At 40.0% G+C, this 14,165-nt stretch overlaps 1 protein-coding gene across 14 annotated transcripts in view; it reads right to left on the bottom strand.

Annotated features, from left to right (window-relative positions):
• Positions 1-14,165, bottom strand: part of SIPA1L2 (signal induced proliferation associated 1 like 2) — a 231,018-nt gene that overhangs the window by 157,128 nt on the left and 59,725 nt on the right. For 2 of the 14 annotated variants that reach the window (XM_028849678.2, XM_077998611.1), the window contains exon 3: positions 3,253-3,336. The exons of the other annotated variants lie outside the window; for them this stretch is intronic. The gene's annotated coding sequence lies outside the window, so the exon portion shown is untranslated. The remainder of the gene's footprint in view (positions 1-3,252; positions 3,337-14,165) is intronic. 14 annotated transcript variants of the gene reach the window in all.

The following is a 14,165-nucleotide window of genomic DNA, read 5'->3' as shown; positions in this document are numbered from 1 at the left end:
AATTAAACAGAGTTTTGGTCAGGAACTGGGGACATGAAAAAAGGATCCTGGAGGAAATTTTGGCATCCAGAGGAGAAGGACACTCAGCCACTAGACGGGGAGTCCTCTCCTGGGCAGTCCTTGTCTGGAGCCAGTAATTGTTCAACTCACTTCTCTCCCTGGTTCTGATGGTAAATGTGCCCCATCCCCTGCCCCACTTCTGATGGCAAATGTGCGGAGCAACCTGCAGACCTCTGTCTACCTTCAGGCAGGGAACATGGCACTGAGAAAAGGTTGGCATTCCGGTTCCCACGATGAGTATATTTATTTTTGTACTTTACTAAGTGGCATTCTTGTCACATACTCGGCTAGTGAGTTTGGTTAAAGCAACTAAGTCTGAGAGAGAGATCCATTCTCAGTGCCCCCCAAAAAAATTTTTTTTAAATTTTGCCAACTAATGAGTTATCTCCCATAAAAGTCTTCAGGAAGAACTAACTGGCATTTCTCCTGGCTGATGCGTGATCCTAAATCTTCATTTTTATGCATATTTTCTTTAAATTTCTACACCACGTGGATCAAGTTTTATGAGGGTAATCACTTTTAGTCAACAGTAGTTTTTACCAAACATATAACAATTTATTCAGTAAGACTCACTATCCTAGTATAAAACAATCCTCTCATGTCCCAGGGTAGAAGTGTCATGGAAAAAGTTTGGTTTCACCAGTACTAAATTAATACTGCTTTTGCGGGGCTGAGGCAAAAAATTTAATTTGCAAAAACCAGCCCAAGGCTACCATGATATAAAATTCACTTGATGTGTTAATTTCACACTCTAGAGTCCTCATCGCACTGGTGGGTGGGTGATCTCAATTATGTAAAGTAGAAGAATGTCTGAATTTACCCCAGCAACCCCAGACATCAGCACTCTAGGCCCAGCAGGAAGCCAGAGCTCAGCTTCCTTCCTGCCAGTCCATGGGGTAGCAGGGATTATCCTAGAAGTCAGCCAGACTGAGTAAATATTTTCACTATGCAGAGCTCAATCATAGGGCACCAGTGTTCCATTTAATAAACTTTTTCTTCTACATCTTAACACAGAAGGGATGCTTCCAATATGAACAAATAACAACATAAACTCAATCAGCTCCAGCTAGACCCAGCACATAGGGTGCTTTAGGTTCTGCAGTCACGAGCACTAAGCCTGGGAACTGCACAGGCAGTAAGTGTAAACCTCCCTTTGCCCAAGTCTGTGTTCTTGAAAAGAAATGTGCCAACTCCTGTAAAATAAATATATATGTTCTAGCATCAAAACACTATTTATAAAGACCATGAAATAATGAAACGTGCTTTAATAAAGGCCCACTAAACTGTATATGCAGTATATCAACAGAATATAACACAAACATACATACACAGACATAACCATATATTTACAGAAAAAAGATGAAGACAATTCTCCAAAATTTTGTTTTCATCACTGGGTGTCGACAATTGAGGAAATTTTATTTCCTTCTTTCTATACGAATAGTATATATGTAATATATATTACTTTTAATAGGTTACTCTATAAAACAAAGAAGCCTTGCTTCGAAATATAAGTAAATGAAGATTAGTGTATATTACTTTAAATAAATAAATTGATCTATTGTTAGAGTAAGCTACAATGTTTCCACTATAAGCTAATTCAATGCAGATATAAATTGACTATCTGTTCATCAAGGAAATAAAAGTTCCATGATTCACAAAGAGTAATAATACCTACCCATCAGCAAATCAGTCTGGAAACAAATTTCCTTCCTGTCGGTTCCCCTCAATTCATTCTTGATTTTTGATCCCTGCCTAATCTGCTATCTCTCTCACACACAGAACTGTGGGACTTTCAGGGCCCACAAAGGAATTAACTAAGAACAGAAATAGCCCTTGGCCAGTCCTTTCTTGATAGTAAAGAAACGTCCTTTGTGTTTTTAAAAACAGTTTTCCCTGTGAGTTGGTAGTAGCATGGCAGCCGGCAATCCCATTTTCCTGTCCATCAGCTATTAGGATAAAATGGCTTAACCATCTCCGATCCCAAACCACATCCCCAGCTACCAGCCCTACACCAAAACATTAGTAAGAAATCAGTAGTATGGTATTAGCAATTGATTTAACCAATAATATCACTTGAAAGAAGCTGCTATGCCCTGTTGCTCATATACTACACTGGTATTTAATAAAGCCCTCGGGAATAAAAAATCTAATTCAGAGTCATCTTTTTGGATCATCTGCTCATCAAGTTGACTACTTATTAAAGATTCCTTTAAGAAAGCATAATTCCTTAGACATAGGAAGGTTTCTCAGTGATTGTTTAATCCTCACGGGAAGAAAAATGCTGCGTACTGGTCACCTTGCCCAGCAGGGAGGCCCTCCAGCTCTCACCTGCCTCCTCTGCATGTGGGAGGCAGGCCCAGAGGCCTCAGCCTTCACAAGCCTCAATGGCCAGACCAGGACACAGCAGTCCCAAAGCCCTGGGCCATGAACTGAGAAGTTCTAACAAGAACATGAACCAGAAATCGAAGCTTCTAAGTGCATATAATTTCTCGCAGTGGAACAGAATCATGAGAGGTTCCAATGCCGGAAAAACACCAAGATGTAAAATTTGGATAATAAATAAACGCAAATTATCTACTAAAGATACTGGATTTTAACAGTCTAGATTTTCATGAAGAGGAAAAAAAGTAAATAAAAACACTACAGTATCCTGAGCTAGAACTTTAGTAGACATTAAAGGAGTCTTTTCTTAAAGCATTAAGCTTTCATTCAAATATTTACTAAGAATCTACCATGTTCCAGACAGATATGACTCTTACACATTTGCTCACGTACATGAAAAGTCATTTGGTTTAGACATTCCCACCATCTACCAGTTCCTGGGGAGGTATACTGCAATCTCCACGTCAACTGATAAAGATAATAGAAGACAAAGTCCGTCAAATAATATGAATTCCTAGACCTTTTTGATTAATGATACAAATGGCTACAGCATCTTTCTCAACTCTCTTCCCAACTCCTTATCATTATGTATCCTGGTAAAAGAGAACAAAGTTTCAGGAAAATTTTCAGGAAGTCCGCTTTTGATTATTTTAAATGGGTTTGCAAATATGTATCTGTCACTATGTGACCAGAAGACTACATTTTGGACATTCTCGTGCCAGATTCCAACTGGCCCCTGATGTGTACCTGCAATTAACGTAATTATTTCCATATATAAAACCACAAACTGGATCCCATTTTCATTACCTTTTGGGCTGGAGCTGGATACACAGATCACATGTTCATCCGATGTCCTTCTCTATCACAGGGAGACACACACAATGCCCACCCCTAGTAACAGGAAATGAAACACTAATGAGCAAAATAGCCATTTGCCTGTGTCCAGGATGAACAGTCTAATGAGCCTGTTGGTCCTTTCCTATTCTACAGATAGAAAACAAAAGTAGAGTACATGCTCTTTTACCTTTGACTGGCAGGTTGTCCAGAGTGACTCTGGATAAGTTACTTATCATTGCCAGGCTTTGATGGGAATGGTCTTGATGAAAGAGAATTCCACTTTCTAGCCCCAGCTTATACCTACTGAGTCAAAATGCAGGAGCAGGAGAGAGGGATACACAGGGCAGCGTGTGGAATGCGCCTGGGCATGGGTACTTCAGCAAAGGCCTCAGGTGACTCTTGATATGCAGGCTTAGTGATTACTAAACCTTTTCCAGGGCCAGAGGTAAAGAGGAAGCCATAAAGCCAACCACCTGAAGGGTCTCACTGCGCCAGCTGCTCTGAGAGGCCCTGAGCAAGTAAATATGGCATCAAATATGGATAAGTTGCGGAGATCACCAACAAATCCCCAAGGAGTTTTGGAGGGCAGAAGACACTGGAGAAGTACCAATGAGGAGAAATGGGGAAGATGGCCCAAATGTAGTTAGGAAAACCAAAATGCTGCCCTTGGCAAGACTGCCCAGGCCTGTCCTTACAGAGTGGCAGATACGTCAACTGCACATTTTGAATGCCAAGGAGACGCATGCGTCTGTAACAGCAGCAGAAAGGAGTTAAGTATATTCAATATTAATTATGAAGTCGTCAAAGATAACTTAAGAGTCTATCCCCTCCCTAAGCTAAAGAAAAATCTTTACTTGGCTAATTGCCTGGATGAAAATTAGTTTGGGGATGATCTGCATAAAGATACATGCTTTAAAAAGTCAAAGCTACATAGTAATTCTAATACACTGCCTATTATTATAGCATTTTAATGGAAGGAGATAGAATAAAGGAAGAAAAGAATCATAAATAATACCCAATCTATTATGTGGACACATTAAAGGCATCACATTATTTTATAACGAGAGTTTTTTTTTCCCATTGCAACTGTTAATAACCTAACACTTTTTCACCCTAATGTACTGATGCATATTTCCAAGAGTAGACTAGAAGACAACAAGATCTTATTGCCATTTTAAAAACAAATGTAAAATAATAAAGGTTTACTACTGACTCTGTTTAGTTCACTTGATAATCAGATCTGGACAAGGGGATACCCTCAGCAAATAAAACAAATCATCAGACAGAGGACAGAGACCCACAAACAAGAAAATGCTTCACATGTGCACTTTTTTCCCCTTAACACCACTAACTGCACATTTTAGCACGTTTTAAAAAGGAGAAAAAAAAAAAAATTAGCAACCTAACAAACACCTGCGAGGCTGTGTCTAGAGAACCCGGGCATGGAAGAAGAGCTGTGTAGACATCTGGCATCACCTGTCAGACTGCCAAACCACTGTATTTTTAAGCTATTCAGATGCTTTCTAAAGAAAAAACAATAAAAATCCTACATGCCTGAACTGTGAGGTGGGGGAGCCTCCTTGTAACTCGGCCCTTGTCAGACAGACTACAGCAGCCTCAAAAGGTTCAATAGCCTCTTTATAAACCTATTGTGTGGTGTAGTGCCTAAAAATAGTACGGTCCGGCAGGCAGATCATACCAAGGAACAATCCTACATACTAAACTCCTAAACAACAGACAAAGGAATAGAAAAAAAACTAAATTGTATTTTCAGTCTGCACCTAAGCTCCTGTGGTCAACTCTTCACCTGGACTCCTCCAGCTTCCTCATTTTATCTGAACACACAGCAAACCTAAATTTTAGCCCTTACAGGCTACACAAGAAAATGAGAGGGACTGCTGGGGGGGAACCTAGGCAGGCGAACAGAGGTGAGGTGCATGACTGAGTCATACATTTCTATAGTATACACTGCCATGCTCAAGAGAACTTTTACCCTCTCATTGAAATAGACATGAAGGTGATGATTACATTATAATAATTATTGAATATGGCTTTCAAGTTTCCCTTACATTGAAGTTCTCACCCCTTCATAGCTTTTAAGAATTACCTGGGGCAGTTTAGGAAAATACAGATGTTGGAAATTCACTTTTAAATTCAGTTTTAAGTTTCTGAGGTGCACAGCTAGGGTTTAGACCACTGCTTAAAACAACAAAGCTTATTGTTTTGTTTTGTGATGGAGTCTCGCTCTGTTGCCCAGGCTGGAATGCAGTGGCACGATCTCCACTCTCCGCAGCCTCTGCCTCCCAGGTGCAAGACACTCTTCTGCCTCAGCCTCCTGAGTCGCTGGGATTACAGGCGCCCACCACCATGCCCAGCTAATTTTTGTATTTTTAGTAGAGACGAGCTTTTACCATGTTGGCCAGAGTGTGTGTGTATGTGTTTGTGTGTGATGGAGTTTCACTATTCTTGCCCAGGCTGGAGTGCAATGGCGCTACCTTGGCTCACTGCAACTTCTTACAGGCATGAGCCACCACTGCTGGCCAACAAAGGTTTTTAGACCACGTCAGGTCGACTTCTCAGGTCATGGAGGCAGGCAAAAAAAACCAGGAGGGACGCGGTCAGTATCAAGCACGAAGCCTGCCTGCAACGGATGGGCCACCAAGAGGCCAGGAGTGTCACCCGTCTAGCGAGCACTCCTGGACGGAATGAAAATCAGGCCACAATAGGCAGCTACAAGAAACCATCAGATGAGATCATAAGAAAATGCAAAGTTAAAAGCTACATGTTAACACTCCTCAATCTCCAATTTTAATTTAGCGTTTACTTTTCCTTTTCTCAATATATTTATTTGAAAAGAGATTCTTACTCTGGATTTTTATTGTGGGGACAGGATGGGAGAAGTACCACTCTTCTCCCAGAAGTATTAATAAATTAATACATATTAATACAGATGGGAGAAGTAATAAATAATAAGTGTACACATGTTCTCACTCATAAGTGGGACCTGAACAATGAGAACACATGGACATAGGGAGGGAAACAACACACGCTGAGGCCTGTCGCAGGGTGGGGGCCGAGGGCAGGGAGAGCATCAGGACAAACAGCTAATGTACGCGGGGCTTAAAGCCTAGCTGACGGGTTGACAGGTCCAGCAAACCACCAATGGCACATGTATACCTATGTAACAAACCTGTACGTTCTGTGCATGTATCCCAGAACTTAAAGTAAATACATTGATAATAAGTACACTAAATGAAATTTAAAGATAAAAATGAGTGTCTTTCTAACACAGTTTAGTTGATTTTTCAAATAAAATAAAATAGCTAGATCAACAAGCATCGTCTGGATGAATCTGGATTAAAAACCTTAGATAGATGAAGTAACTTGCCCAGTGTTACATCAAGTTAACAATCTGACACCTTGGATGGCAAACCAGGTTGTTGTCTAACTCTCAAATTAAGGTTCTTTCAGGTTTTTTCACTGTTTCCACTAAACCCAATTGCCGGAATGTTTTTCTGCATACACATGGGTGTCAACATAGGCTCATGGCTAAGAGCCTGACACTAGAATCTCCTTCAGGCCAAAGTGCCTGCTCAACTATTGACTGTGCGACCTGGACAAGTCCCTTAGGCAGCTTTGTGCCCCTGTGTGCTGCATCCACAGAGCGAGAAAGACAGCAACAGGTGCTGTTCTATACTAAATAATAAACGAAAGAACACCTGCAAAATGCTTACAGCAAGACCTAGAACAGGAAGTACTCAATAAATGCTAGCTATTATTATTACCAAGAATTAAATCTGAACTTAGAATGTGTTACTATTTGTTAGTAAGAAAATCAGTACAGAAAATTATCACCCTTTACTGCACATACAGATTCTCTATTCCTTTCTCTCTCTAAACAAACTTTTAAAATGGGTGACTGCAGGGCCTTTATTTCTACTGTGTGCACCTTAAGGTATGAAGGGGACACAATGATCCAATATCCTGTTACTTCCTATACCCCAGAAATGTATGAGGCAGAAGGAATGTTTGAGTTTGAAAGGACTCTCAAGATGTGATGGTTCTTATAGTACACTGTCACGCTTAAGAGAACTTCTACCCGCCCACTGAAATAGACATGAAGGTGATGATTACATTATAATAATTATTGACTACGGCTCTTTCAAGTTGCCCTTACACTGAAGTTCTCAACTCTTCACAGCTTTTAAGAATTACCTGGGGCAGTTTAGGAAAATATAGATGTTGGAAATTCAGTTTTAAGTTTCTGAGATGCAGAGCTAGGGCTTAGACCACTGCTTAAAATAACAAAGCTTTTTCTGTTTGTTTTGTTTTCTTTTGTTTTGAGATGGAGTCTCAGTCTCTCAGCTTCTATCAGACACATTGCTCATTACCTCAGAAAGTGCTTTCATTGAGGAAAAACAGTTATCTCATTAAAGAATCAAAACCTTAACACTATGCATTGTTCCTCACTGAATTCTTCCTTTATAAAGCTTTCCACCGATATTTCCTCCAAAGAGAAATGTTTAATGAAAGCAAACAAACAAAGGAAAGAAAACAAACCATACATACTGGGACTTAACTTATAAAATTACAATGTGGTATGTGGAAAAGCCCTGCTGGATTTCGGATTCATGAACTAAGAGTGGTATTAGTGGCTTTTCACTAAGGGAATATACAAAACTGTCTTTATAATATGGTACTGTAAATGCTTTCCAAATAACACTGTAGAAGGCTTGTACAAAGCATGACATTGCATTTTAAACATTTGTAGGGATAATCCTTAATATACTGACTTTCACATTTCACACTTCTTTCAGATATCTTAACCATTTAATCTCCACTTAAGTTGAAGATTCGGCAAAACAGAAATCCAACGTTCACAACACTCAGGGGTCAATGTGTTTTCAGAAGTCTGATTATTTCAAGCAGGGCTTTAGGCTATGAACGAATCAATAACTTCATTTGAGTATGAGAATATGCAGTAATTGTTTCATATTACTCTAGTACACATTCTTGAAGTCTTATGAGGATTCTGTTTGGTTTTGCACAATATCAATATGCTTATCTTCCTGCATGAACAATATACGAACATATAGAAGATAACAATATAATTGTACAGATGCTTCTTTTTGGTTTTTCTCCTCACCGCCTGCAGAAGCAAAGTAAGACCACATTCTGAAATTATCTACAAAATACGACTAACGGGATGAATTGGCCATCTCCTCAAGTCACTACCCTTGAGGCACTGTCACAGAGATCTGAAATTATCTATAAAATACGACTAACGGGATGAACTGGCCATCTCCTTAAGTCACTACCCTTGAGGCACTGTCACAGAGATCTGGTAGTTTGCTTCATTACAAATTAGCTATATGACCCTTAGGGCAAATCACGGAGCTTCCCTGGGCCTTATTTTTTAAATGGAGACACCTACTTCAAAGCACTAATGAAAGATTAAATGAAAAAGGTAAAATACCAAAATATTACCTGTCACATAGTGAACAGTAAGCAAATAAAGCTGCAATAATAATTATTCAACAGAAGAGGAAATGGCCTGAAAATACACTGCAAATGAGACACAGCATCTGTCACATTCAGTCATAAACTGTGCTTGTGTGATCAAGTTGATCAGCATTACATTTTGGGAAACCTTATTAGTAATATAATCAAGATATATAATAAATTACATTGTCATTTATTCAACTAGCTATAACCTAACGGTAAGAACAGAGATTGGAAAAAGGGAAGGAAAATAAAGAAATTTCTAATCACCAAGTAAAGCATATCCTACCTGGCCAATAAAAAAAAAAAAAAATTCCAAGTTATAAAGGAGTTTGGTTTGAGTCTGATTAGTCCATGAGAAACCAGCATATTGGACTGTGATAGTGTAAAATATATATTTGAACTTCAACCCCATTTCCTGGCATACAACTCCTAAAATACTTAAAATGTCCAGTGACATCCTTTTGTATACTAATGAGTTAATTGATGGATGGCAGCCCTGAGGTAGCTTTAGGATGGGGCTGGTCAACAGAAAGACCAAGGCCTAATCGGAGGGTTGAGATTTTCTGCCCCATCCACAGCCTCCAGTGAGGAGAGAGGGGCTGAAGGTTAATTTGATCACCAATGGCCAATGGTTTAATCAATAATGCCTATGTAATGAAGCTTCCCAAACAGTCCAAAAGGACAGGATTCCGGAAGCTTCCAGACAGCTGAACACATGGAGGTTCTTGGAGGGTGGAATGATGGCAAAGTACATGGAAGCTCTGTGTCCCTCCCCCCGACCTATGCATTTCATCCGTGGAAGAGACATGTAACATCCTTTGTAATAAACCAGCATATCTAAGAGTTTCCCTGAGTTCAGTGGGCCGCTCTAGCAAATTAATCACATCCAAGGAGGGGGTTGTGGAAACCCCAATGTAGTCAATCAGAAGTACAGGGAAATCCACCTGGAGCTTGAGACTGGCACATGAAGCGGCAGAGAAAGGACGGAGAGTCCTGGGACTGGGTCCTTAACCTGTGGGATCTGACACTATCTCCAGGTAAATAGTATCAGAGTTGAGTTGAATTAGAAGAAAGACAGCTGGTGTTTGCTGCAGGATTAATTGCTTGCTTGGTGTGGGGGGAAAACCACCAAACATGTGGTCATGGAAGTCTTCCTTGTTGACTGTTGTGGTATGACAGCAGCAGAAGAAAAAACACTTTTTTTTCATTCTCACAGACCTACTGAATTAAGGACCAAATGTTACTTTGTGCAATGGCTTCAGGCGCTGCAGAAAAAAAGAGTGTTCCAAGCCTTGGGAAGAGGAGGCTAAGGAACAGGTAGGGCTGTCCTGGGTACAAGAGGACATGGAGTGGCCCATGGGCTGGATTTCTGCTCAGCTTGTCTCAGGTCCTTGATGACCTCATCAAATCCTCAAACCCTATGAAGTCATACACAAATCTAACACATTATCTCTTTCTATACATCTTTTTCACTCTAAATAAAGTACACCAAAATGCACATGTCTACATGTGTTCATTTATCCACCCAAACGTGTATACTGAGTGCCTACAATGTGCCAGGCGCCCTGGAGGACACAAAGATCCATGGTCATCTCAGCTCACTAGTATTCCCCCAGTATTTCATGATTACAGCAACTGAACTTTTTATCTTTTTAGCTATTTGTGTACATTTGCTTTTTCCCCTTTAGATTATAAACTCTTGATGGGGAAGGGCTGCCTTTTCGTCCTCTTGTTTCCCCCAGCAACTAACAGAGTACTGCACTTACAGAAATTATCCAGTAAATATTTACTGTACAAAATCACTCTCAAGGAGCCCACAATCTCCTTCCCCTGAGGTCTTCAGATTTTAAGACCATCTGCCTGAGGTGGCTACAGCTTTCTAAATTTGGCTGACAGTGCAATATGAAATAAAATGTTTCAAAACATAATCTGGAAAGGGTTTGTGTTTTCCCACCCTGAAATTCTGTGTATAAGCAGCAAAACAAAATGGAATTTAGGAAGAGAGATGAAATCATCTAAACATTTTATATATAGGCAACTGCATTTCCCAATGGTCAAACCCCCGAGTGAAGGATGAAGCACCAGCCCTGCTGACTTGTTCTTGACAATCTGATCCCGGCAAGAGATGGCACACATCTGCTGTAAGCAGGCAAAGAATGCTGTCATTCCCCCTGTAGAGATCTAGCAACTAGAATGTTTGTTCAGAAACTTGGGCGGGACAATGAGAAACTCAGTCTCAGAACATTTTAAAAATAGATACAGGCCAGGCATGGTGGCTCACATCTGTAATCCCAGCACTTTGGGAGGCTGAGGCAGGCGAATCATCTGAGGTCAGGAGTTCGAGACCAGTCTGGCCAACACAGTGAAATCCCATCTCTACTAAAAATAGGAAAATTAGCTGGGCGTGGTGGCGCATGCCTGTAGTCCCAGCTACTTGGGAGGCTGAGGCAGGAGAATTGCTTGAACCCAGGAGGTGGACGTTGCAGTGAGCCAAGATGGCGCCATTGCACTCCAGCCTGGCTACAGAGCGAGACTTCATCTCTAAATAAATAAATAAATAAATAAATAAATAAATGAAGATAAATTACGGACCCTGTAAAGATCCATTAAAGTATAGAATTCTACTGGCCTTACGAAACTGACCATAAAATTTAAAAAGTGCAGAATCAAAAGGAAGCCTAGCACCATCCCTCCAATACTTATTTTGATTCCCAAAGGGTAAAAGGCGGAAGGTAAAGTTGAAAGCAGAGAGGAGGAACAAAATATTCCAGGCATCAAAACAGTACCTTTCTGATAAGAAAACACCCAAGGAGTTAAAAATTCTTACTAGAAATCTGAAAGCTGAAACACAGACCTCTATAACACTACAGTGCCAGCTATCTCAGAAAATTCTATTCATCTTTGTAAGGACAAGAATTTGGAGCTCAGCCCAAACTTGTCTCAGTCACTTCTCATGATAATAATTTGAGTTCTCCCACAGAACAAGTCTCCTAATCCTCTAATAAACAAGTTTCTAAGCCTTTAAGATGGTTAAGTGAACAAATCCTAACTTCGCCAATGGGAAAATGAGGGCATCAAATGGTAAAATCATCTACGAAGGCGTACATGACAAGTCAGTAATTAAACAAGTATGCCGTCTCCTAGGTTCTGATGCTATCACAAAATCTGTAGATTTTAAACAAGGTGTTCTTTACATACAAGTTAACTGGGGAATAAAGGTCACTGCAAAAGAAAAACTAAAAGAACCAAAGCAATTGAACTTCATTCATACTTTTTTATCAACAGATATGTTGTACAGATTTGTGATGTCCCCTTTAACTAGAGTCCAATTGTAACCCATGTTAAAATAGCATTTGAAATGGATTTTCAACTGAGAAAAGAGACTACCTGGGGCACAGCAGCTTATTCAGGAAGCACAGCTTTACTCCCCTCTATGCTCTTAAAGACATCATATGGATCCAAATCAAAAGCAACTCAAACCGTAAAAATACAAATAAAATTTAATTTTAAAACGAGAGAGAATACCTGGAGTTGGACTAACAGACTGGAAAAATTTTAGATCTGGAACTCATACCACATGCAAAAATAAAGAAAAAAAGTATCATATGCAAATTTAAAACTAAAATATGGAAAGTAGTTTTTATAATTGTGGAGTGGGGAAGTTTTCTCTTAGCATGAGAATCAGGCCAGAAACCGTAAAAAAAAAAAAAAAAAAGGAGCTAAACTTAGGGAGAGACTGACATACTTCATAAGAGAGAAATCAGAACTACTCTATTGTGAAAAGTATCTCCAGAAAGCTCAAGCGCAAACTAAGAATTGGCAAAAAATACTTATTACCCGTGACAAAAGACTAATATCCAGAATAGAGAGATTAAAAATATCAATACATGTAAAACTCCAAAAAATAAATGAGCAAAACAAATACATGTAGCCAATAAGCATGTAAACCTAAGCTCAGTGTTAATTTTTTAGAACATAAACACTAAAACGATAAAACACTTTTTTAACATTAAAACCAGACAATGAAAAGATGTCCACAATGTACTACAATTCACTACAATGATAAGTGAAAATAAAAGCAATGTACAACATATCTGTGGCCAAAAAGAGTACATATTGAATAATTCAATATTTTTAAGTGTGCATGTGGATTTCTGAAAAGTCTGTTGACAGTGATTGCCTTTGGGGGACGAGGCTGCAGGAGAGATCTGTGCTCCATTTTATGCATTTCTGTGTTACCTGAAATTAATATACTTACAAATTTAAAAACTAAAGAATTTTTGGCAAAATGAAGTTTGCCTAAAATCATGAACACATATGATATGGCTTGGGTGTTTGCTCCCTCCAAATCTCATGTTGAAATGTGATCCCAGGGTTGGGGGTGTGGCCTGGTGAGAGATGACTGAATCATGGAGGCAGATCCTTCATGAATGGTTTAGCACCATCCCCTTGGGGTTGAGTTCTCCCTCAGTCAGTTCACATTAAACATGGTTGTTTAAAAGAGTCTGGGACCTCCCCCTTCTGTCTGATGTTCCCACTCTCACCATGTGAGGTGTTGGCTGCCGCTTTGCCTTTCACCTAAAAGCTCCCTCAGGTGTCACCAGAAGCCAAGCAGATGCCAGTACCATGCTTCCTACACAGCCTGCTGAACTGTGAATTAAATCCCTTTTCTTTGTAAATTATCCAGCCTCAGGTATTTCTTTATACCAACACAAAAAGGGGTTAACACAACGCATCACAAATGTGCTCCCTATTGTACAGGGTAGCATATTCCAGAACTTCACTCATCAAAATTACCCATAAAGAAATTAATCTGGAGACCATGTCCTCTAGGTGCACTTCTGTATAGACCTGACTAAGGAAAATTCAGAAAGCGTGAAGTCCAAACAGTGCCTATTTCCCACAGTACTCCAAAGTGCAGTAAAGGCCAGGTCCCCAGCTGTGTCCAGGCAGCACAAGGTGTCCCTTAGCTGGCCAGCAGGCTAGTAACAGAAAGAACTCATCACTTAGATTCAGAGGAAACCAAGGAACTGGGAGGGACAAGGGCAGCCGTTGGTTTTTCCTTAAACCTAGGTGGGAAGCACCTCCCATTTCCTGTGCTGAAAATGTTCACTATCTCCCTCGTTTTATTTCCACATCAGAATTTACTCAGTCTCAAGGGTTTCCATGAGCACTTCGGCCAAGTCTCTTGATTCCCATTAGGAGGGAACAGTCTTTTCAGGCAGAGTCTGTCTCTACTGTTCTCTCCTCTGTTCCACCTCTTCTCTTGTAAGGATTTTCACAATTTCACCACTCGACATGTTTGTACTTACGTATTCATAATTTATAAGAAACTCGTAGTGGACATCCACCCCCTCCTCCAGTGGTATTTTGCCACA

This window comes from Macaca mulatta, chromosome 1, assembly GCF_049350105.2.
Source record: "Macaca mulatta isolate MMU2019108-1 chromosome 1, T2T-MMU8v2.0, whole genome shotgun sequence".
NCBI classification, from domain to species: domain Eukaryota; kingdom Metazoa; phylum Chordata; class Mammalia; order Primates; family Cercopithecidae; genus Macaca; species Macaca mulatta.
Note: the sequence above shows the minus strand (reverse complement) of the source record. Positions and strands in the feature narration are given on the sequence as shown.